Genomic DNA, 25266 nt, shown 5'->3' on the forward strand with positions numbered 1-25266 from the left:
CCTTACACGGTACTTTTGGTTTTTTTTCCCAACATCTTAAAAATAATAAATTAGAGTCTAAACCAAATTTATGTTGACCATTTAATCTGTTTTTTTCTTATTGTTTATACTGTAAGTACATGTTGTACAAGGAGAGGATGAAGAAAATAAGAAATCAATTTGATTCATGTTGTTTTATTTCTGCATCAGTTTATCCTCAATACAGGATATGAATAGCCACCATCTCATTAGTATAAAAGCTGCAATGGTTAATAATATTATGGAAAATGTTTCCTTTGCCATAACATTTTTGTTAAGTTTTTGGGTTCAGCTGCAGTGCCGCAGAAGTTATTCCCACATATGGGACAGCAATTAAAATGTATAAAAGCGTGTGAAAAAAGGAGAAAAAAAAGAGGATCAAAGGGGTGGCTGGTAACTGAATAAATTATATGGAGTTTTTGTTTCACAATTAGGTCCTAACGAGCATGTGCAGAAAAGCTGCATTAAATAATCATCCTCAGTGTGTGGTTGAGTGAGTTTGCACTGCAAAGGACCCGACTGTAGCAGCAAAACATTTCAGAGAATTAGACAGAAACTGAGACATCATGTTTGTTTACAAGACTCAGCTTGACAAAAAGGGATGAGATGATCTGAACAGAGCGCGGCCTGAAAAAAGGCGTGATGCTCATTTCCGTTCCTGCTCTTTTCATGTTTTTTTTTCCTGCAGTCATGGTGTTTCTCCTCATGGATAAAAATATATTCAATATTTGATGGGCGCAAAAGAGCGAAACCTCAGGTAATGAAGTGTTTCATGCTACACTGCACTCTCCTGATTTGGTCATTATGGAAATGTGTAAAAACACCTCTGCATAGTGCTGGCAGAGCAGCAGATCTCCAATTAGGAGCATAACAGAGATGTCAGAGTGCTTGATGAATTTTTAAAGAGCCACAAAGATAATTGCATTACTCAAAATCCTCCCACACGCACACACGCGCTGCTTTTTTGTGCGACTGATTAACCCATGGTGCACTTTGAGCTTCATTGTTTATTGATCAAGCAAAATGTATCCATTTTACAAATGGATCATGAACAATTAATGAGCTATTAAAAACAAAGTTTGCTTGAGTGAATGCAGCCTTAAGTTGGATGGGTTGTTTTGAGTTGGATGAATGTTTGTGTTAATCCATGGAGAAGCCTGCATGAGACCCCTTTGATATTTCAGAACCAGGATAGGGCTGAGGGTCAGGATTTGGTATGGTCTCTGCCGATGGCTGAAGACCCCGAGGGGACCAAGCATGTGCGAGTCATATGATCCGGGGGTCTTGGTATCAACAGGGATAGCTGTGAACGGGGCAAAGAGGATTGGAAATTAAAAACAAAGGCTTGTGTTCAGCATTCCTGCTAAATCATGACGGTGAAGAATTTCTCTATTAACCTGCAGCATCTTGTTATATGGAGCTGTGACACCATGGCTGCTCTCAGCTGCATGTCCATTCTCACTGTTTTCAGAGATGTAGCAGCCGTGGAAACGATAGCAGACTAACACAGCATGAACAGTTTACACTGCAAAGATTCTGAGAGAAGCTTCAAAGACAACAAAACATTTGACTAACCCTAGTTTTTTTCTAGTTGGATTGGAAATGTAAAACACTCTGCTTGAGGAAAGATTCAAAAGACTGCTGGGAGACAAAGTTTGATCTTCAGAGGTTTTGATTTTCTTTCTGGCATGAAAATGTAAACTGTTTTGCTTGCATCATTTACAAACCACAAAGACTGAACAAGCCAACATTTTGGGAATGAAAGTCAGACTCAGTGGATCTTCAAAAACAGAACATTTTTCTAGTTGGAACCCGTGTTTTGAAAGACAGAAACAGATGTGAAAGTGCATCATTTCATAAAGAAACTTCATTGTAAACTTAGATATACTATAAAAAAAAACCAATCAGGAGTGGTTATCTGCCACTGCTGCTACGTTTGGAGCAAGGATGCAAAGAAAGAGATATTTTTTAGACACACTGATGAAAATCGTGTGTTTTTAACAAGTTTTGGTAACATTTCTTATCACAACATATTAAGAAAATTTGGCTTAAAATGGCATTTTTGAAGATTTCTTCATCCAAATCAATGTGAATCAGGAGCAGAGAAAAAGTGCTGTTTGAAAATTTTGTAGTTGTGACATTGAAGCTACAACAGTAAGCCACAAGCTCCCTGCTCCGCTCCATTCTGATGCATCCATGCGTAGACGGTTAGATCCATATACTGTATGTCTTTGTCATCTGAGCTGAAATCTGGTTCAAAACTGTTCGGCTGGTAGCTCTGATGTTGCTCGTTATTTTTGTTGCACCTGTAATGTTAGGTTGGATGCGTAAATAAAGTGTTGCAATAGAGTGTAAACAGATGGATGACAGGAAATGGGGACAGGCTCTCTCTCTCCCAGCTGTACTGCTAACAACTCAGAGGTGAATTTCTAGTCAACTACTGCTGATCTAAAGAAAATACATCCCAGGAAACCATACAGACTTTTTTTTTTGTTTGGATTAAAAACAACATAAAGCAAAATCTCCCACGAGGCATAAAAGACTCACTCTTATCATCTTTTGAGGTATTTTAAAAGCGTTCCCAGTGATATTTTTTAATTATAATTATGCTATTTTTAGCCACAAAAAAAGAAACATTTTACATAATTTCCTAAGACATAGTTTCTGCACAGTGGCTGTAGTTCATTATAAATCACCTCTAAGTTGTGGGATGGATTGTTATGGATCAACCCCCTTCCCTCCCTACTGGTCCATCAGTGTATTTTCTGAATCAATGATAAGCTTATATTCAAACAGCATTTTTTCGCAGACAAAGGTGACGTAAGGCAATGTGGCCTTTTGCGTGAATTTGAAATTGACTACTCATTGTTTCCTGAGCTCATCTGCAAAAATGTCACTCAAATTTCTGCACCATTTTCTGGAAGCCTGAAAGTCTTTGGGTGTGTAAATCCCAGTTCACTACAATTCTCTGAAAAACTGCTCTGAACCAGATCATCTGGCACCAACAGCCATCTTTTTGAAGTGTTTTAAATCACGCTTCCTCTCCATTTTAATGATTAGTTTGAGGGTAATTTTACAAAAAGATGGAACATTCCTTGCGCAGGAACGGTAAGTGGCCAGACTTTCAGGACATGGAAAAATGAAGGATGTCTTGACAAAGAACATTAAAGTCCTGCAGTTTCTTTCTTTTTTTTTTAACTTTAAACACTAGAAAAGGATTGTAAAATTTCAAAGTAAAAAGAAGCCAAAGCAAATGGTTTTATTGAGGCTGAGCAGAGGCTTCCATGTTTCATTAAAACTGCAGCCTGCTCAAGCCTGAAGCCAAAATAAACCATGATTTGAAGGAGCAGCGAAAAGGGTGAAAGGAAGCTGAAAACAGGAAAAGATGGAGCGGTATTACAGGACAGGTGAACGCTTGGAGAGAGTGGGATTAGGTGGAAGAAAACGAGCAGAGGTGGTTCTGAAGGGAAAGATGAACAGAAAGAGAATCACATATGGGAAGGAGGACCAGCCAGGGAAAAGCTGCGGGTTATGTGCTCGTCTTCAGTGAATGAAATATAGGGATTTGTTGTAAGAGAAGAGGTCATGTGAAGTTCAGAAATGGCAGGACTCTTTAATACCCAGATTGCCTGCTGAACATCAAAGACACAGACTGATGCTCTGCTGGTGGATTAACCATGACAGAGATATGTTTCTACAAAATTGTCCAGGTTTTTGCTCACTTGTCAAATGCCGGTTGGTTTCTCTGTCAGGTGTAGAAGAGGTTGGAACATTCCACATTGTGCTCCTTAGCAGGAGGTTTTTAATGAAGTATTTAATGCTCCATACACTCCTGAAGTATTGCACGAAAGAAGCAGATGAAATAGCAGAGTGTGAAATTTTTTTTCCATTAACAGTGACTTATTGTCACTGTCACTGTCTGTATTTTTTTAGTTCAAACAAGTTAAAAAAAACTAATACCGGTCATGTTAAAATGTCTTTTTTGTGAAATTACTCAGCTTTAATTTCAAAATGAAATGCAGATAAGGTTTAAGTTAGACATGAATTAAAGTAATAAAAGTTTGATTTGTTGTAATGGATACAAGCCAGTCCATAATGAGCAACTTAAACTAGAAAAACTAACTTTTTCTTCTTGACACAAAAGTTTATTTTTGCTTTAATGCCAGTTAAATGTAAAAAATAGAATTCTTTTTATCTGCATTGTTTAAATCCCCCATCAGGCTTCATTTCTGAAGAACCACCAACTCTTTGTTTTTTTTTGTTTTTTTGCCGGTTCTATATTTTTGTTTTTTCTCTGAGAAAAAAAAAATCCTGTCATTGATTTAGGTTAAAGCCATACATTTTCTTAACGCTTTTCTGCCTCTGTTGAAGGCCCAAGGTGCTTTACAGTTACAGTCCTATGCGCGCACATTCAAACGTTGATGACTGCTTTGCTGCTGAACACTGACACCAACTTATAACCACTAGTGTCTTGCCCATGGGCACTTTGACACATGGGCAGGCAAGGCAAGAACTAAACCTGCAATCTTCCAATCAGAGGTTAACTGCCCTACTTCTGCACACAGGTTTGGCTAAAGTTGAATCTAATAGTGCAAGAGAAATTTAACTAAATTTAACTAAAGCTAGAAACAACCCCACAATTTCAAGTAAAAACAATATCAATGTTTTAAATGCTAGTTTGGTTTTCTTTTCCTTTTCCCACCTAAATTCAGTTATTTTTTAATGCATTTCAGTTATTTACCAAAGGAAAATGACAGCAAAAAAAAAAAGAAGAAAAAAACCCCAATTACTTTAACACAACTCTGCCACCAAAAGGATAAAACTACAATTTTTTCCTCAAAAAGGTGAAAGGAAACAAGGAAAATGAGCTACTGTTGGGAACTGGTGATGTAGGACCTAAATGCAGGAGAGCAGGCTTGGCGACAGAAACTTATACATTTATTACATTTATTTTATTTTTTTAACTTGTCCTGTCCAACAGCTTGAGCAAACAGATGAGAGCTGAAGGAGCTTAAACATTTAGTAAATAAACTGAAAATGAGACAATCAACAGAAATGAAAACAGCTGTGGATCATTGATTAATAATATGAACCTGGAGTGACTGACAGGGGACAACTCAAAAAATGACCAAAACCATTGCTGAAAATCCAAACTAACTGCTTAATCCTCACACCTACTTTTATGGCTGGCTCTCACTACTAAACCAGTTGGATTTACACATTTCTAATTCAATTTATGACATTGTATTGTTCATCTTAAACAAGTACTGAATAATACAGTACTTGCAACAGCTCAGTGGCCCTGTGGAAGAGTGTCCGCCCTGTGAAAGAGTGTCCGCCCTGTGACTGGAAGATTGTGAGTGCAAATTCAGGCCGAGTCATACCAAATACTCTAATAAAAAAAAAATAAGGGACCCAATGTATGTTTGACACTCAGTATAAATGGATTGCATTGGGGGGTTAAACCACTTAATGGTTCCCGAGTGTGGTGGCTGTGTCTGCAGCTCACCAAGTGCAGATAACAAATTATACCTATAGCTGCATAAAAGCTGATGGGACTTCAACTTTTAACACTTAATTTGCATTTTTTTCTTAAATTGGCATTTCTAAAAATGTAATGTAAAAATGTTTTTTTGTTTTTTTTACTCAAAATTTAATATGAAGTTTTGGAAATAAACATGAAATGTTTGAAATACAAAAAAATGTAGAAGTGGTCCCCCCCAAAAATAAAAAAAAAAAACTTAAAAATTATAGCTATACAGCAAAAACAATTCAACAGCAAAATGATGCCATGACTGCATGAAACAGTCATGAAATGACTATTCTCTCCTCTCTTATTCCTCTATGGACCAGAGAAGGAGCGTCATTGACCGTCGCAGCCCCCCCTGGCTAAGCCCCTGCCCTTCCTTCCGCTGTTAAACTCCGGACCAGCAGTCCGCCCCGCTGGAGCTCAGACTGTACGGCGGGCTCTGGCAGTGATGGCATCAAACAGACTGGAGGATCTGACTAGTCTGAGGGTCAAAGGCAGAAGTGCAGAGGAAGGGTCTGCAGTTTGATGAAAAGTTGTTGTGGAGACGCGGCCGGGCACCCCCCCCCCCTCCTACGGGAGACCCCCGCTGTTTGGGTTGATTGTGGATTCGGTGAGTTGATTCCGATTCCTTCAACAGAGACTTAATAGATTTTAAACTATTTGGCATCTTGTTAAATGAGATAAAAGTAAAAATGACGGACTTCCTTTAAAAGAATAAAAATAACGGAGCGCTTGTGGATGAGAGAGGATGTTTGTGTTTACCAACACGTGTGTTCGTGTCTGCTGTGTGCGCGGTTTGCACTGCGTCAAATGCTCGCGTGGATGTTCATTGCTTTCATGAACGGCAGCCTTGTAATCTGCCCGAGATCCAAACAGATTATGTCAGCTGTAAATCACTTTGCAGGTTTTGTCAAAGCGAGAAAAACTGAGTTCTCGTGTTGTGCGCGTGCGCGCAAAGGACAAAAACCAGTGGAGTTTTTTTTTTTTTGGTAATCCAGCTGTTTCTCTCTGTCACTCACACGCAAACTCCTAAGCACAGCTGCTTCTAGAAGGCACTTCTTGTTATGCCAGTTTCCTCTCCGTCTCCAGCTGCTTTTACTGTTGTGCAGCAACAGAGGAGGATTTGATGGAAAGGAGACAAGACACACAATGAGACGCTTCTTACTTCATGTGCCCAGAGGCCTCAGTAAGGAGTTGATGGCATAAATAATTAATGCAAAAAGAAAGTCTAAACTTTGCCAGTCATCAGAAAGAAACGTGTCAGGTAAAAGCAAAAGGAAGCTCATAATAACATGGTTTGCTGTGCAGAATCCTGCTCCTAAACCTGAACATGCAATATAGTTTTTTTATTTACCAGTAGGAGTTCATCCTAATCATCTTTCATGTCTGTGTGCTCCTGACTTTTTAAAAAATTGACAAAATGTTTGTTAAAGCTTTTCACCCCTCAGGTAAATTTACAGCAGAAGATTTAGTTGTCAGTGACCCTCCTGTTATTGTAGTTTAAATTAATCCATGGTAGGGGTACACATGACCGCACAAAAAGACAACACTTACTTACCCCTAATGGATCATTAAGTCATTAATTAGGGTGTAAAACAGTTTTATTTAGATTGTAGAAGGATCCATAGTGCCTGTAGGAAAAAAATCCACAGGGAGAGCCTGCTATCGCCACACTAAAAGGGTCTTTAAACCAGGAATTAATTGCTGCAGTGTTAACAACTGTGCACCTCCCTGCTACATTGTTGGAAAAAATGTAATATAAAAAAGGATGACGAACATAAAAATTCACCCTTATGGATATTGAATCTAACCTTAGAGGCACAAAAAGGATTTGGAAACAGAGTTTTAGCATTTTCTTTTCTGTTAAATGGGCTGTTTTACATTGAAGTGATGTGTTTGCTTCAGTTTCACCTAAAAAAGCTGAGCTGGCTGCAGCTTCACAGAAGTGAAAGTGTGATGCCTGGTTAGAACTGTTTTATCCAACACTTGCTAAAAACGCTGATATGGGACATCAAGATTACAAAACCAAAATTGCGTTTACATATTTCCTGTGCTATTTAGGAGTTAATCAAGATTCTTGTAGGGAGATGTGGACAAACAATCCCACATCTCCTTACTTATGCTTTCCAGTCTCAGTAGTAAGGCTCCATGATGCTAAAGCTAACTTATTTCACCATAGCAGATAAATCAAATGGAGGGCGGGGCTTTATGAAGGTCAGGTGTTAGTGATGGATTTGAGCAGTGGAGGCTGGAGTCAGGTGGGGAAAGGAGGGTGTGATGCTAAATGAGCATTTAAATCTAATGGCTTCCTCATGGAGCAGAAAGTTATTGGGGGATGGAGGTGGGCAGCTTTAGTTTTACTGCAAAAATTATGATAGACATTTTAATCCTAAAAAGCTGAATGCTGTTAAAGTCTCTGTTGTCACCTTTTAATTTATTTTAAAAGCGTTCTCAGTGGTTTTTAATTGTGATTAAGCCGTTTTTAGGAAAAAATAGAACAAGAGCGGCAGTGGTTCATTTGCCTCCGAGTTCTGGGTGGGACTATTGGCGCACAGTAAGCCCACCCTCGCTTCCTGTCATCCATCTGTTTACATGCTCTCTGGCCGTATTCAACCGTACAAATTTGAACAGGATCCCAGCTTGGATGATGAAAACAAAGATGTAATGGATTTAGTCGTCTACAAGTGGATGCATCAGAATTTTCCTAATATGTGACCTCCATCATCAAAATGCTACAAGAACTTGTTAAATTCACCAATAACACAATTTTTTCATCATAGTGGCTCTCTAATGGCTCGTAGTTTGTTTGCAACTGAGTTTATTCAATTCATTTCAATTTTATTTGTATAGCTTAAATTCACAACAACAGCCATCTCGATGGGCTTTGTATACGTAATTGAAAAAGTTAAACATAAAATCAAAAGGATCATGAATACATAGAATTCAATAGGAAAATACTAAATTGAACTAACAAACTGACTAAGCTGAACTGGACATCCCTGCCCTTAAACCCCCCTTCGCGGTAAAGAAATACACAATTACATAACACGGCTATATTTAACAGTTGTCAGTTAATCTCATCTTATAAAATCGGGTTTTTTGTGCACTGTGAGGCTCTACTATGTAGCTTATAGGTGAAAATCCTTCATAAAGTAAAGACAACTAACCAATATATTAATTATAAGTTAGAAAAAAGAAAACAAAGGCATTTTGATACACGCTTTGAAAGCTTATGAGGAAAAATATGTCTCTAATCATATGGGGGGAGGCCGTCGAGTGACAATCATCTCATTAGCTGCAAAAATGATGTGACAGCATCAGTGTTGAATTCCACCACAACATGCTGCTCTTATCATTGCATGCTCTTAAGAAAAAATGGGAGGAATTTTCTTTTTCAAAAGCTTTGTTTTTAATTTCCGTGTTTTCTTCAGTCTGATTTGTTTAGTGGAGCCTGGTCCTGTTTTAGATTACATGTTAAATCAAACATCTGTTTGATGCAGTGCTGTTGTTGGATGTCTCATTAGGATTTGTAGTGTTCAGATTCCTCTGTGCTGCTAATGCTCCACCAGTGATTGTGTCATGTAGACTTGTGCTGGTATCTACCGTGCGGGCCATCAGTGCAGAGCGAGAGCACAGCAGGGGAGGGACAAACTGTCAGACACAAACGCAACACAAACACTGTCCTTGTGTTTGAAAATGGAAGTAGAATCTGCCTCGGTGTGCAGCCATTTTTTTTACTGCTTTTACAGATTAAAGTGTCAGAGTGGCAACATGATGCTGCTTTTATGTTATTTTCTTTTTAACATGATTTCTTATAAATACATTTTTTATCACAACATTAAAAAGGTTAGAGCAGCGGAAAAGCTCCAAAACATTGACAGTGAAGTGGGTTCTCAGGTGTTGCTTTCAATGATGCGTTCAAATGTGGTTAATTTCTAAATGCCTTTAATGAGCTTGCAGAGATTCAGACATTCTAATTTAACCGGATGAAGCAAGTTTGACCGTTTGGAGCAGGAAAAGGGTCAGACCAAAGGACATGTTTGCTCTTCTGTAAGATGTTGAATAAATCATGTGATAAACAGCCACCTTTGGGTTATGCAGCTTAGCTTTTTCAGAATTTACATTATTTAACAATATCAATGATGTTTTTTTTTTGTTTTTTTTTACATTTGAACCTTACCATAATGATTAACAACCAGTAAACTTGTTGCTTTATGCTGCTTCATGGTCTTATCCCCCTTCCCCTCCTATTATCACCCCCTACCCCCCCTCTCTCTAACGTCCCTCTCTCTTCTTCCCCTCTTTCCTTTTCCGTCCGGTCCAACACCAAAGATTTTCAGACATGTTTGAAATTAATAAAGTTTGGCCTCAATTACAAAAGGGGTTTATTCAGACATACCTTTGGTTTGTCTGAAGATTAATAAAAAAAAATAAAAAAAAAATATCAATGATGTAGAAAGACAGATTATTTCTGCAAATTTGTTTAACATTTCTTAACGCAGTATTTTGCAGTTCTTTTTTTTTTCTTCTTCTTGAACAGGAGATAAAAAAACATCTTATATTTACATAAAAATAAATTTTGCATTTTTGCTTTTTAACCAATATTTTTGCTAAAGAGAACTGGATGAATGATTAGGGTAATCATGACTTGACAACGCATGACGTTATACTGAAAGCTTCTCAAAAAAAGCACATGTCTGCAGAGAGTTTATTAGTTGTTACAGTGATTGAAAATTATTCCATTGTATAAAACTGCAGCCTTTTAAAAGATAGATCAAAGTTTAAGCAGCACTGGCTAAGTTACGCAAACTAGACTCTAAATTATGCTTTCAGAGTCAATGTCGGCGTTGTAAATTTCATCAGTCTGTTGGGATTCGCCTAGTTGCCCCTGCAAAATAAAAACACTTGCAGTGAAAGAGTTTGCCTTTTTTTAGGTTCAGTGTGGAAGCTGAATTTGAAAAGTGTTGCACAGAATTGTACTACTTATTTCAAATAGAAGCTCAAAAAGACAGAAAGTGGACATGGATTCATCCATCCCTAAAACTATGGTAAAAAATAGTCAGAATAAAAATTATTCTCCATCATGGTTACTTTAATAAACAAAGAAAATTCCTAGAAACTATGAAAATATGCATCAACATTTCAATTACAAAACATTAAATGGATCTAAAGTTTCTGTAATTAGGCGTTTATTTTACTTTTCTTCTTCTGGTGCAACTTGCACAGTATTTAGTTATTTCTCCTTTCTGAACATTTACAGATTTGGAGTTCTGTTGTGTAAAGCCAAACAAAGATAACATACAATTAAGCACAGCTTTAAAATAATCCCTGCTGGTGTTCTGTTAAGGTGTCTTGCAGTTGTGACTGCTCCAGAAGCACTCTGTGCATCTAAATCAAAAGAAAGTGGGGATATAAAATGCATGAATAAATCAGTATCTGTTTGGCCTTTCCAAACACTTCAGCTGCTAACTGTCTTGGGCAGTATGTGGGGTATGAAACTCTGCCTCAGAATTTTCAGCAATGTGCTTCTAAGAGTTTTGTCTCTGCAACAATTTTTTTAATGGATTTTGTTGCGTGCAGACATGCATGTCCGCACTTCAGTGTTTGGTTGTGACTGAAGAGCAGACTGTAAACAAATTCGTAAATCAAAGACAACTGGCATCCATGTTATGTTGCACAAAAACGGAGTAACTGTTCGCCTCAGTCCTAACCTGTCATTTCTTTGTAGAAACGCTCAAAAGCAGCTATAAAATATCCCCTGATCATAAACACAGCAGATCTCAGATTATGGCCTTGAAGGACTCCTTTTAAGCTTAGAGGAGTCTCGGAAAATGTTTTAAACAATCACAAGCTGATTTCACCTCATTTAAAGACCCACTCCCATCATCTTTTGATTTAAAACGTTTCTCCAGTGGTCTTTTAATTATGAATATGCCTTTTTATTTTTACTCAAAATTTAGAAACCTGTCATTTTCTAGAACAGTTTCTGCAGAGCGACAGTGGTTCATAAGAAATCTGCCTCTAGTGGTGGGCGGGACTGTTGACACGGAGGAACCCCCCTTCCCTCCCATTTGTTGAGAGGTGTCTGTTAGCTAACAGCCCCCACCAACATGTCGAGCAATATCCAGCTGAACAGTTTTCAGCCAGATGCCAGCTCAAACAAGGAAAATGAAGATGTACATGGATCCATTCCGATCTCCACGAGTAGATGGATCAGAATAGAGGGGAACAGGAAGCATTCGCCACAACTACAAGCTGTTTTAAACGGCATTGTTGCATCTGCTCCTGGTTTACTGTTAGAAATACTTAGAAATGAAATTTTAAGTATACTTTTCTTTTTATATGTCCTCCAAATTTAAAAAAATGCCACAAGAACATGTTACAAACACCAAAAACACAATTTTCATCCAAGTGGGTCTTAAAATTACTAGTGAATACTGATAGTTTCTATGCCAAGAGAATATAAAAGCCCTGGTACTATGCATATAAAAGCCCTGGCAGTATGTCAGTAGAGACAGAATCGATGTAGAGGGGAGAAAGTCTTGGTAAATTGGACATTAGTGGGCAAGAAAGCTGGTACAAATCACAGAGGAGCCTAAAGTGCTGAGTTGTGATCGTTCACAAAACGTACTTGCTCAACACATGTATTTGGTCACACCAGAATGACTCCCCAGCGTGAAGAAAGTATGAGAGACGCCATGAGACTTGAAACCGCCCTCCATCTGAGCACAGTTTCTGGGTTTTCTCTGGCCGTTCCAGAGCAGCGGGGAACATGGCCTCATATGTCACAAAGTGTCGCTTCATTTCTGTCAGAGGGGTGATGTATGAGAAGCCAAACGGCCGGTGCTGAAACAGCAGACCACACACGGATACAATCAACATTGATGGATGACACAAGCATGATGTCCAGAGTGAGCCTGGTTGCTCAGTGGCACAAAATTCATTTGGGAGGCGATGACTTATGGCTGCACCAATCATATGTTTTCATTAGATGCAATTTTGTCCCTGAGAAATCATAAATGGGAAATCTTTAACCCTTGTGCTATCTTAGATGACCCCACCCTTTCATTGACGTGTTATTCTTACCATGACAAAGGTGGATAAAGGTGGAACGATTTTATATGATCCTCTGAGGCAGTGGCCCCCAACCTCAGAGCCTTAGATTGGTACCGTTTGTACCAGGCCACAGAGGGAAAAAAAAAACAAAAAAAACACAACCTCCATCTTTTCTGTTTTATTTAGAGTCTAATTCTGAATAAAGTTTATTTTGGAAAACTACTGGATCCACCCCACCACATGCGACACATTTTTGATGCACGTCAAGTCGCTTGGTCATGTGTCAAAAATACATCTGTTACTTTCTTAAGGCGCCTGCGCCGACAGCTATATTGAAACCCCCAAGCTAGCAAAGTTAAATAACAAACATATTTAGAAAGTTTTTTTTTTTGTTTTTGTTTTTTTAGATGAAGGAGCCAGTGAAGAAACAAATAAAAAAATCTGCTATTGACAAACGAAAATCATGAGTTTTTACTTAAATATGAATTTATTGCGACAGTTTGTTCCCACAGACCACAATAATGATGCTTAATATTCAGCAACTGGCTGTTAGAATGTTGCCAATGAAGTTGCTCAAACGGTGGATTCAGTTTTATGATTATATTCAGTGACCTTTTTTTCAGTATTTATCTGTCTGAAAAGTCAGACGATGGTAAACTTTTTAGCTTCCACTTTTCTGTTATGAGTTAGGTTAAGTTCATAAATCAGTATGTGGCCTAAAAAGGTTGGGGACCACTGCTTTTTTACAAACTCTTCCATTCTTTATTTACATTGTTTTTTTCTCAATGTGGTGGAGACCTCTGAGCTGACATAATCGGATATACGGTGACACCCCGTTGTTTGGACATGTGTTTAGTTCTGAAATTGGATTTCCTACACTCTCTAGGCCGGCTTCTTTCCTTGTGTTTGTGCGAATTTGCTTGATGAAGTTAAGCCAGATTGGAGGACGCATCTGCCAGATGACCCCTCTGCTGAGAATCTATCACCCAGCACCCAACCCCCGTCCTGCGTCTGCTGACAAAAGCTCAGCTAAACTGCGGTCTTGAGTGGGAAAGAAAAAAAAAGTGGGCGTTGGGAGTATTTACCATGAGAAAAGAAAAACTGTATCTGTTTGGCATCATCCTAGGATCAATCCTTTCCTCATAATTGGTGACAGATGTCTCCTCCTCATCAACCATGACTTCAGTCCTCTTTCTCATACACATGTTAAGGTTCCCAGAATTCTTCTAGGTTCTCAGAATTCTTCTGGGAAAATCTGGGATGCTGTCCCAGATTTTGGTAACTTAACTCCCACCACTCATCTTAGGCAAACCTCATCCTCCATCAACCAGCCTGGAATCTGCTTTCTTGTGAAACATTTGGGATATTGTAAACTTTTTCTGTGTGTATCTGGTGTTTAGTTCCAGCTAAAATCCTTTATGTCAGTATTCTGCTCTGAATTATTCCAATGGAAATTGGTTCTGGGGGATTCTGTTCATCTGCTAAAGGAGATTACTTTGAGGTGAGACAGAGGAAAGAGGGGTGGTGGGTGAAGAAAAACACAGTTTCTCTTGCAAATGAACAGCAGGAAAGTATAACCACGTCTTCAACCCGAGGAATGAGTGTTAGGGGATCCAGCTAAATATTAAACACACACAGTATGGAGAATCCAGATTTCTTTCAAACACACTCCGGCTGAAGCTAGCCTCTGCTTTTTGACATTCAAAGAAAGTATTGTCCAAATCAACCTTTCATATTCGCATAATTATGAACAGGCAGGACAAGCGTGAAGTTCTATTACACCCCCTCCCTCTAGGCCTTCTGAAAGCACAGACTGCCAATAGACAGAAGTAGGTCAAAGTTTAGTAGAGCGTCCCGTCTGAGCAGGAAAACCGGAGGGACGGAGGGGGGGTTAAAGGGTGTTGAAGCCAGGAACATCTTTCCAACAGATGGTGGGCTTCTCTATTTTATTCAACCACACTGACCAGCTCTTTTTAAAAAAATTAATAATCACCACCTTTAATATTCAGAAAGAGATTATTTACTTTTATAAAATGTCGATACAGTCTGCAGCAAAGATGAAGCCTGTCAGACTTGTTCTTCAGAGGACACACAGGCTTCTGCTTTCAGCTATTAAATATAAAACTAACAGCATTTGATTGATAGTCAGTCTTATCGGACGTTATAGTAAATATCTTTTAATGTTGCAAAATATGCTCAATTTTTGAATCATTTCATTTCTTTATGAAATGAGTTTTATTGAATTTTAACACACAGATATGCACTTCTGCACAATGCAAGCTTTTAATGATGCATTCCAACATGCATCATTAAAAAGACTTATGCTCATACGCTCAGTTGGAAGGTGGAGGGTTCAAATCCCCAGATGATGAAGGTAGGATTCTTCTTCAATATCATGTTGATTCTATTGTAAAGTATCAGCAAACTGAACTTTTTGGTGTCTAACGAGTTATAATGGAATTTTGAGCTATCCAGAGTGTTCACCACCTTCGCCCGACAGAGGCTGGGATAGGCACCAGCATTCCTGTGAATGAGTGAGCGATGTAGGGATTGTATTTTGCTCTATTTTCACAGAATTCCCAAAGCTCTTTTAATTATGAATATGCCGTTTTCTAGCCAAAAACGGCATATTGTGTAGTTTTCTAGTACATAGATTCTGCAAAGCTTCCAGAATTTGATTAGCAATTTGAAATTGTGTACACGCACTCCCACAAGCTTACAGTCCCCCACAAACCCTATCTAAAATTAACGATGCAACAAAAAGCACCGAGCAATATTGGAGCCATCCAGTCATAAAGGTGTCAGATGCCAGCCCAAACAAGGAAAACGGACATTAACGGATCCATTTGTCTGCAAGTGGATGCATCAGAATGGAGCTGAATAGGGAACTTCTGTGTCACAACTTCATATGCATATGAATGTCCCGGTGATGGTCAGAGGGACCTTAGGCGTGTAGTTGCAGCCACGCCTCTGTCAGTCTGCCCCAGGGCAGCTGTGGATACATCAGTAGGTACCATCACCAAGTATGAATGAGGAGTAAATGAATAAAGGACACATTGAAAGCGCTTTGAGCATCTGGAAATGTGCAGATAAATCCAAACTGTTATTATTATTACAATTTTTTTAAATGACATTTTTTTTGCTCCTGGTTTACAATTTGCACAAATACTCAGAAACATAATTTTAAGTTTAATATCCTTTCTATATGTCCTCCATCATCAGAAAACAGCCACAAGAACATGGTTAAAACGCCAAAAACACAATTTTCATTGGAGTGGGCGGGTTTAAAAATTGATGAACAGATACTTTTGATATATATTTACTTGAGATTTAGACTTTAGTGTGCAAAGCATTTCTCTGCAGATCAGAGGGCGTGCAAAATCAACAGGTGGGTTAAAGTTTAACTTGGCTCAGTTTGGGTGTAGGAGGTACCTTATTTTGAAAATTCAAGTTTAGGTGCTTTTTCAAAAACCGAGTAAAAGTCATTGTTGTTACTTCTGCACAGATTTTGTCAGCAGTGATCACTGTCAGGATGGATGTGAGATACCAGTTTTCTGTTTTTGATAAACCTCTGAACCTTTACTGGATCAGGTTGACAGTTGAATGACCCATGCAACTTATGATGACACCTCCTATCTTGTTGAAAGTAATCCTAGTCATACAGTGGAATTCACTGTTTAAAGTGAATTAAAAACAGAATAAATGCTACTGGCATGTTACTTTAAGTGAACTTTCAAAATTAAGTCATTGTATGAGTAACTAAAACCTTTCATCTTTAACCTTTTTGCTATTTTTGCACAGCAAACATAATTTCTGTGGAGAAGTTGGAATTCTCCAGTCTTTCTGCTCCACTGAGTGAAACAGGAAATGTCACGTTTCCGAGATACAAGAGTGTTAGAGCAAGCACATACGACACAATAGGGTTGAAATAAACGCAAATTTGTCATGACCTTCAAATTCTCTATTGGAGGAAATTCACTTTTTTATGTGGTATTATGACACACACAGATGTGGTTGATAGAGATGTTTTTAAAACAAACTTTCTCCCCTCCTGGTTGGAAAAAAAAAGTTTTGCAAGTTTAAAAAAACATTACTGAGCATTAATCATTTTTAATTTATTCTATTCAGCCCTGCCTTGCATTGCAAGTGTCTGCATGCTTGTATGCTCTGGTGTGACTTGAAACTGAATCACTTTACTCACTTATAAGAGACCCTGTTTAAAACTTAATAGACTTTCTGGATTTGAGATATCCACTATCATTGATATCCTTTAGTTCAGGGGTGTCAAACTCATTTTCACAGAGGGCCACATCAGCATAGTGGCTGTCCTCAAAGGGCCAGATATAACTTATACATGTAACTAAATGTAATGAAAAATAAATATAAATACTCCTTAATGTTAAATAACTCATTATTTAGTTATTATGAAGTGACAATTCCAGTTGCATGGAAAACATATGTTTGCTTGTTACTTTAGCATAAATCCTTTTACATTTGATTCTGTCAGGTTAGGTTACAAGGACAGTGTTTAAGTCCTACTGTATAGTTGCCCAATCCGATATTCCCCCTAGATATGAATAAAAACACACCAATTTTTATTTTTACTTTAAGAGATTAAAAGCTTGTAGGCTCTCGCGGGCCACAGAAAAAGACATGGAGGGCCACATTTGGCCCCCGGGCCTTGACTTTGACACATGTGCTTTAGTTAGTTTTAGTTTTTCCTATTCAAGAGAGCATTCCAGGATGCCATCTAAAAAATCTTTTATGCCCATAATGGACTACATTGAATTTAAACTTTATTTTCACACTAAAATTAGTCACACTAGATGATACACATCAGAATTGTGTCTTGAAATAGTGGCATTCCCAACATTCACACATGCACTTTGGACTGATAAATGTCATTTTTAGCGAACATTAGATGTGTGAACGGAAACAATAATGTTAATGGGAGTTTTTTCAGTTAGCTTTGTTGCAGAAACCCCAAAATCAACAATCTGGGTATCAAAAATGCAGGTTTGAATGTTGACATCTTTTCTTATAGAGTCCGATTTCTTCAGTAATTTCTAAAAAGGAGTCATCCTGCAACAGTTAACAGAAAGAAGAGTGTTCTTCAAGGGTTTACGTACAGCAAATTTGTGTACGGAGTTGCAGAAAAGTGGAGGAGCACAACAGTGTTGATTTATTCACTGAACAAGATTATCTCTGGTCATCTTAACTTTTCATTTTTTCTTAAAAGGTAGTTTTTCTCAGGTGTTCTAACTAATAGACCTCAAAATGAGGGAGTTAAGTTTTTTTTTTAGTTTTTTTATTTATTTGTTGTTTTACAAACTTTGTGTTCTGGTCAGCCTTTTAGTCAGATGTTTGCTAAATAGAAGAACTAGGTCAGCAGAATAACCTGGAGCACCTTCATGCGAAAAACAAGAGTTGCATAATGGCTCATCTGCTGTGTTTCAGTCTTGCCCTCATCGTCAGTGCGAGGAAAGGACTGGTGTGCAGAGGTTACGACTGTAGCTGCTGCGAAAGATCAAACGCAGATTAAGGTGGAGGCTGAGCGTTTTGCAGGGGTAGTGGCGGCAGATGCAGTGATAAACAGATAAAATGAGGCCAGTGTCGTTCTGTCTCATTTACCATGCAGGGATGGAAGGGGGATTAGCCTCACTTGCATAACTCAATAACCCCCCCCCCCACCACCACCACCACCACCACCACCTCTGTCTTTAGCAACCCTTGACTACCCCCCAATCCCAAACTGCACACATGATCTTGGTGTTATAAATGCTCTGTTATTTACTCGTTTTTATTTTTTTCTCCATTAATGAAACACAGAAAATATCCATGAAACATAAGAAAAAGATCAGACATTTGAACAAATATGCTCTAAAAGCAGATTCCCAGCTGCAGTAAAGTGCACATAAAGTAAAAGGGGGAAAAATAGGAGGAAAATGGGAGATGGTGAGTGGTGGTGGTGGGGGGGGGGGTGTAAGAGACTATTTATAGTTTATCCCTGCTGTTGGGTTAGACCGCTTGGCCCAGTGAAGCACAGCTCAGCATCCGTGTCAGTTCTCATGTCAGTCTGTGTTATCTCTATACACAGAAACACACATGCACGCACACGCATGCACACCCTGAGGGTGTAAAGACAGGTTGTGGAGAAAATATGGTTACCTCTGATTTGAAGATTGAGAGGGGGAAAAAAAAGGTCATGGATGAACAAAAATGAAAAAGTTAGGTTTCTTTTAACAACTTTTGGGGCAAAAAGTTCACTTTTAAAGAACACAAGGTTCATTTTAATACACAGAATCACATAAATTATTCCTCCTTTGGAATAAATTAGCAGCAAGCTCTCTTGTGTCCTTAAAGTTCACTTTTTATTCTCTGGGCTGATTTGCACATCTGTGAGTTTTCCGCTGTGCAGTCCTCTCATGAGAACAGGTGCGTGTGCAGGTGAGTGCATGTGTGTCTAGTCGACAGGCTTGTTCACTTCTCTCAGGCTACCTTTAGGCATTTCCCCGTGGCTTAGTGAAGACTCACTATCATACTTTTCATGTTTCCTCTGCAGGAAAATGCACATATAATTATATTTATATATATAATTGCACTTCAAACCTGCACTTTGTTTAAAGATAAAGTCCCACTATCTGTCACACACCTAGGTGTGTGCTTGGGAACCATTTGGTGGTTCAACCCCCCCAAGCCAACCCCTGAATGCTGAGTGTCAAGCAAGGGGCATTGGGTTCCATTTTTAAACTCTTTGGTATGACTCAGCCTGGGTTTGAACCCACGACCTAACAGTTACAGGGCAGACACTTTAACCACAAGGGTATATAACAAAAATAAGTTTAAACTGAAACTTGACCTGGCATAACATATTGATGATGATATGTGATATTTACCATTTTGTTCTTTTTTTATTGATTTTAGCCCCAGTGTTTCTTGTGGGGATCTTTTCCTCCAGGGCTTGCCAGCTTGGTGAGCGGTTGTTGCTGCAGTGCTTGCCCTTGCTGGGGCAGCTGGGGTCTAACTTTGCAGCTTCACGGCTGTGAAGTGGACCCCAGTGTTGTCCCAGTCTGGGTGGGCGCTGTGGCAATGCTCCCGTGGCCGGGCTGGCTCCTGGTATGAAAGGATTCCCAAATACCCGTTTCCTCACAGCTGAGCCAAGCCATACTTGTTTGTTTGTTTGCTTATTTATTTAAAATTACATAGTCATTATTCTTTGTACGTGGGGGCCATGGGTCATATGTTTTAACGGAGGGGAGTGGGAAGGGTGAAGGGTGGGTTGGGTTTTTATTGTAATATTGTGTGTTTTCTGTTTTTAATGTTAAAGCGCTTTGAGCTGCACAAAATACATGAGAAGTGCTATTTTATAAATAAAGTTTGATTTAATTTGATTTTGATTTAAGTGATGCATTTGAAGTATTTCAGAGTCAAAAATGTACTTTGAAAGCCTTTCTTTTCATTACATTTGGAACATTTCTTAAACCAGTTTTGGCCAATCAAGAACATTTCCAACTTATCAGTTTGTATTTTTATGTTAAAACATAAAAATACATGCAAGGTAAATTCAGACTATTTATTTTTTATCATAGTTTTTGCGCACAGAATGTTGATAGCTAAATATTTTATTTTATTTTTGACTGGACAGCTGCTGTTTGTGTGTGCACGAGTCTTAAAATGACCTCAGCAAAACCAAGGCCCTTGTTTGTTTCAGTGATTTGTTGATCACTCCAAGCTGTCAGGCTTATCCTAGAGCAGATAAAGACTCCTTTATGGACCCAAAAAAGGTAAACGTTCATGACATAAACATGTGCAAAATCATAAAGAAACTCACTTATTTACCTCTGCATATCACCCAAATCCTTTGATTCCAGCTGTTTTAGTGATTGCCTCCCTTCAAGTTGCACTTTTGTTTAGCAGTAAGTATAAAATATTGAACCTTTTAGTCACCTGAAGCTTTGCAGCTGCTGCCCTCACATGTTTTATTTGTGCTGAGTGCGTCTTTGACAAATTTATGCAGGTTTATTGCAGAGCTGCTGCCTGCCTGAGCCACAGCGGCACCACTGAGCTCTGCTTTGAGCTAAGACAAAGGGAATCCTTGCACAGAAACAGTTGGAGATTAGAAGCAAAAAAAAAGCCAAAAAAAATGAAGAATTTGATAAAGAAAGGATCGTGAGAATGAAAAGAGATCACCCTCCAGACAGGCTCAGAGAAAAAAATCTGTTTTGTGCTGGGGCTGTGATTAGAGCCCTGAAACAAATGTAAAGATTTCGCAAGTCTTTACTTGTTTACATTTATTTTATCCCACGGCCCTTTTTTTTTCTATCTTTTGTGTGTTCACCTTTTGCTACTGCTGCCCACGTCTCACCGTTTCCCCACAGAAGACCCTCATTACTCAACAGCTGTCAGTGAACATGCAAGCTCATCACTGGTAAGCCTTTCATACTAGAGGCTGATTGTGTGCAGCTGTGGCAGAGCTACAGCTGCTCTGGAGATTGCTTTCAGGGATCGACTTTACCCACATCGTCTGCTGCCCCCTCATCTCATATCATCCCTCATAATCTGGCCACCAAGGAAGATGACTTGACATCTTAGTGGAACATTGCAGGCATATTATTGATATGTGTATATATATATATATATATATATATACATATATATATATACACACATAAAACATATTCGTTTGTCGAAATGACATTTATAAAAACGTGCCCTCTAACATTTTTTAAAACTGTTTGGACTCCCCTGATAGTAAACATTTTAAAGCTTTAATCTAATATGGTTTTTAAAAAAAAGCTTTCTCCAAGAGTAAATGGAATTTTTCTTTTTTGATTCCTGCTGGAAAATAAAATTTGGGAATGAATATAAATAATTGAAACTGTGCGGGACTTTTGTGCACAAGACAAATTTGTTCTAGGGAGGGTTACTAAAGCAACTTTAAGAGAAAAAAGTTTATAGACAGTTTTGAGTAAAACCAGATGATGGATGCTGCTGAGCTCTTTAAGTAACTGGATCTACTGGAGCTTTCATGTAGTCTTTCTGCGTTTTATCCTGCTTTTTTGTTGTCCTTTTGTTGAAAACTGTATATTAATAATCTCTTACAGGGCTTTTACTCTATCCTCCACAGCCTGGATTGCAACAATAGTGATTAGTTTCTTTTTTGCTTGTTATATATTTTTGTGGAGCCTTAAGACAACTTGAGACTACACTCTCCCCTTACTTCATTATTATTAAGATTATTCACATTATTCATTATTTGACAAACTACCTTTAACTTCTTTCAAACTATAAAGGCTGTTGCACAACGCGCTGTTTCTATGTGAAACTTGCTAAACACTTATAAGTTAGGTTTATACGCATTTATACACAAAATTTATAAGCATTTTTCATGGGCTTATCAAATATCTTTTTTATTACCAGCACGAGCCAGTTTAGCTCGTGCTGGTTTGCGGCGCCTTCCATCCGTGAAACCAGGGTTCAACTCCAGGCTGCTCCCTGTTCCCTTCTCTACCTCTGCCGGTTCCAAGCCCGGTTTGAGAAGGTTGCGTCAGGAAGGGCATCCGGCGTAAAACATTGCCAAATTTACCATGCGACTTGTTCGCTGTGGCGACCCCTGATGGGAGAAGCCGAAAGTGGAAGATGTGTAATTTTATTAAACAGCGGGGTCTGATGCTCAGATTTGTTTTTTCATTGCTAAAAAAACATTGATTAGGAACCAAAAATGTGTCACTTTTCACCGTGTCTCTATTGCTAAAGAGAAACTTCTGAGAATCGAGACTGACAGTCAGTGTCGTTTGTACCCCCCTCCCTCCACCCCCCTTTGTGTCAAGCTCCTCACTCATGCAAGACTCAGCTTACAGAAAGGGGTGGATCAAGGGCGGGGCTACTCAGCTCAGCACCACTGGCCACGCCCACGCAGAGTAGATTTTGGATAAACATGAAGTATAGCTTTTTAAGACATTTAGGTTTTGGGGTTTGGTTAAATCATAATTAAATATAATCATAATTAAAACACTAATGGGAACATTTTTATTTTAAAAAATTGTCATAGGGGGACTCTAAATAGCATTTTCATGTCTGCTCCTGATTTCCAACAATTTGATTAAAGAAATACTAAAACATGAAATTTTAAGCTGACTTATATTTATATCTGTCTTCCACCATGAAAAAAACGTCATGGTAGAAACCAAAAACACAATTTTCATCTGAATGTTTTTGTAGCACAATAACATTAGGTTTTTATTCTTTTGTTTGGTTTTGTTTCCCCCCCCCCCAAGTTGGATCAGAATTATTCCAAGGGGACTCTTTTAAATGTGTTGTTGTCTTTGAGTTGCATATCAAGTGAAGGAGCTATAAGAAGAGTATAATCACTACAACAAAAGTGCCTAATTAGTTTTTTCTTTTGTGTTATTTGCAGTCTTCCTTTTTTCAGCTTCTATCCAAGGTTAGATCTATATAGATATTTCCTCAGATGCATTTACTTTAATTTTATCAAACTATTTTAAGATTAATTTTATGATGACCCAAAACTAAATTTTTTAAATGACATTTCTATTTGTTAAACCTTTTCTTCGAGATCTTCAAATTTTTCCTTAGAAATACATTAAACCAGTTATTTTTAATGTTTTGTTGCCACATTTCAGTGTCAGATGCAGCTGCTGTATTCCTACAGACCGCCCTCTAGTGGTCCAAACTGGATCTGCTTTGAGCTTGACATGGCTTCTCTGATCAAATGTGAGCAAAACCTAAGAGGATTGAAGTTAAAATTTACTGCGGCTACATCGATCAAAGCAACACAGACAAACATGGTTCCCAATGTCCTGCTCCGAAACAATAAGATGAATGTCCCTCATTAATCATGGTCTTCAGCTGCAAGTGTAGAGGTCAGTGATTAAACCTTGTTCTCTGTAACGTTGCCAACTCTTTCTCTCCTTGTTGGGATCAAAGGGAGAGTCTCGTTTTTTTTTGTTGTTTTTTTTGGTTGCTGCTCTGCTTTCTCTTTCATGGCTCTGATGTTGTCTGCCACCAAATCCCACCTGAATAAAAGTCAGAAACTGAAGCAGCAAATCATGTTTTATGTATGTGTGCTTACACAATGAGAGGAGACAGAAAGTGGGCCAAGCATCACACAGGGCATATTATGGCAGCAAAGCAGCTTTCCACTTTCTTGAAAGTAACGACAGGAGCAGCGATGAAGTTGTGGGCACCATCAGTGAGTGTTCAGGTAATAACAGAAATTAGGTGCATAGACATTGAATTTCGTAACTGCAAAGTGAAAGGGGAGTGTTCTGTTATTCCTATTGATGCTTTTCTGGCATAAAAACTGCACTTGAGTTGTCTGCTTTTTAGATGTGTGTGTAAAAGTGAGTTATGTTTTTTTTTCTTCTTAATACCGTAATTAGATCTAGAGTCATCCAAGTGTTTTGTCTGAACATCTTGATCAGGAAGTGCAGAAACCATGTCCCAGAAAACGACAGATTTTTTTTTTGGCCTAAAAGGACATAGTCATAACTGGGAATGCTGTGAAAATGAATCAAAAGATGATCGAAGTGGGGCTTTTATTAGAAAATCAGGAGATTAGTGCAAAAAATGTGGGGGGAAAAATGAAAACCTACAAGCATTAAAGGAATACGCTGAGACATCTAACAATCAAAAGCAACATTGGTCAGTGGCACAAATCTTATGACCTCTTTAGATAGAAATTGGCTTATCAAATTGTGATTAGACTTGCGTCAGACTAAGGAATTAAGAGCAATGCATTTATTTTCGCAACTGATCATTGAATTCCTTGTGTAAATATAATCAGTGTGTACTCTTGTACTGACAGGTTAATTAAAAAAAAACAATCCTTACTCATCTACAGCCTTCAGTTACTCAATCCTACATGTATGTTTGGATTTCTTTATCATTTTATATTAAAAGGACAATGTTTAAAAAAAGGTTTTAATCACAAGTTACATGTAAGCATTTTGTAAAAACTAAACAACTGTGGCAGTGAATGTAGAATTTGACAAATACATTTGTTTCATTGAATTGAGAAACTTTAAATTAAACATCTTTCAAAAGTTTTGGAGCAATACCCAGCACCGTTATACGATCACAGACAGAAAAATTGGGTTTTCGTAAGTTGGAAATTAAACAGTTTTATACGAAAACTCTGTACCTTCTTTTTGTATTTGTGGTAAGAATTTTCTATTATTTACATATTAATATTAATGCTGAGACGTGAATAGATCAAAAGAACAACTGTGGTTATGAAACAATGTCTTGCAGCTTTCTGCCTTCTCTGCAAACAATCATTAGTTTTTCTGTAGGCCCAAAAAAAATTACCAAGACACAAAACAACAAAATAATATAACATTTGACTTGTGGAGTGTAGATATACACGGCTGTCTTTCATGTGTCTAAAATGTGTGATATTCCGCAGCTGGTTCTTCTGCTTCATGAGAGTAACCCTGGCACAGACTCAGGCATTCCTATGTTGGGTTGACAACTTCTACCACTTTTACCTTCAGTTTTCTTTGCTAATTGGATTAGCGCTCTGTGTTCTCACAAGAGTTCCCCATTACCGTAGATGCACCACGTGGGGGTGTGACCCTGCAACCCAATCCGAGGGTCAGGGGTCAGTGCTGCAGTTCAGAAATGTGCTGATGGTTAAATCC

General features: G+C 38.3%; 1 protein-coding gene across 2 annotated transcripts in view; it reads left to right on the forward strand.

The window, feature by feature from the left end:
* Nucleotides 1-5125: 5125 nt before the first annotated feature.
* Nucleotides 5126-25266, forward strand: part of lzts2a (leucine zipper, putative tumor suppressor 2a) — a 45198-nt gene continuing 25057 nt past the window's right edge. Inside the window, exons 1-2 of one of the 2 annotated variants that reach the window (XM_078932016.1) lie at nt 5126-5374; nt 5872-6158. The gene's annotated coding sequence lies outside the window, so the exon portion shown is untranslated. Of the gene's footprint in view, nt 5375-5871; nt 6159-25266 lie in introns of those variants that run through there. The other variant, XM_078932017.1, reaches the window with a different exon arrangement.

The sequence above is a fragment of the Oryzias latipes genome, chromosome 15, assembly GCF_053564925.1.
Source record: "Oryzias latipes strain Hd-rR chromosome 15, Olatipes_Hd-rR_3.1".
Taxonomy (NCBI): Eukaryota; Metazoa; Chordata; class Actinopteri; order Beloniformes; family Adrianichthyidae; genus Oryzias; species Oryzias latipes.